This window comes from Heptranchias perlo, chromosome 20, assembly GCF_035084215.1.
Source record: "Heptranchias perlo isolate sHepPer1 chromosome 20, sHepPer1.hap1, whole genome shotgun sequence".
Classification (NCBI taxonomy): Eukaryota; Metazoa; Chordata; class Chondrichthyes; order Hexanchiformes; family Hexanchidae; genus Heptranchias; species Heptranchias perlo.
This window is the reverse complement of record NC_090344.1, coordinates 19,919,036-19,919,958: the sequence shown is the minus strand read 5'-3', so window position 1 is coordinate 19,919,958 and position 923 is coordinate 19,919,036. Positions and strand designations below refer to the sequence as shown.

Genomic DNA, 923 nt, shown 5'->3' with positions numbered 1-923 from the left:
GGTGATGGACTGGGGTTGACAAATGTAAAGAATCTTACAACACCAGGTTATAGTCCAACAATTTTGGACTATAGCCTGGTGTTGTAAGATTCTTTACAGTTCATATATAAACATCACACTCATATATACTCACCCACCGTTCATATATAAACATTGCACTCATATATACACACTCATAGTTCATATATACACATTGCACTCATAGAAGCTCACCCACAGTTCATATATAAACATCGCACTCATATATACTCACACACAGTTAATACATAAACATCACACTCATATATACTCACCCACAGTTCATAAATAAACATCGCACTCATATGTACACTCCCACTGTTTATAAAAGAACAGCGCACTCCTCATCCACACCCAGTTTATATGTATCCAAAGGCCTGTTTATGGTTCTCACCAAAGTCTGAACACTGAAAGTTTAACTGTTTTCCAGATACTCTCCGTCCTACTTTGTATTTTCAGCATCGGATTTCCCGCAGACCGGCAAAGGGAGCGGAATAGCGGTCCTGTCGGTGAATGCTGCTTTTAACGAACGTCTCGGCGTCGAGGAGCTGGCGGGGATTGGAAAGCTCTTGTGTCACCGAAGTGTTTGAACGGCCCGGATACACCTGAAGGTCATCAGCGCGGTGTCTCCACCTCGTGCTGTAATGTTCGTGTGTCTGACATCAAACTAAAAGGCGGCTTGTTGGAAAACGTTGTGGTCACAGTTTCTTTTTGTAATTGAACCTAATTCTTTCAAGATGGAATGTTTTCTTTGCTGCTTCACCATAAACAATATCTTGTCACGAAATTTGATTCTTCGTTCCCCAGTGGCAGAGATAAAATTGCACAAACCCGAGCCAGGTAGGAATCGAACCTACAATCTTCTGATCCGTAGTCAGACGCGTTATCCATTGCGCCACTGGCCC

General features: G+C 42.6%; 1 non-coding gene across 1 annotated transcript; it reads right to left on the bottom strand.

Annotated features, from left to right (window-relative positions):
- Positions 1-850: 850 nt before the first annotated feature.
- Positions 851-923, bottom strand: trnar-acg (transfer RNA arginine (anticodon ACG)). The gene has a single exon. It is a non-coding gene; the product is annotated as a tRNA-Arg (tRNA).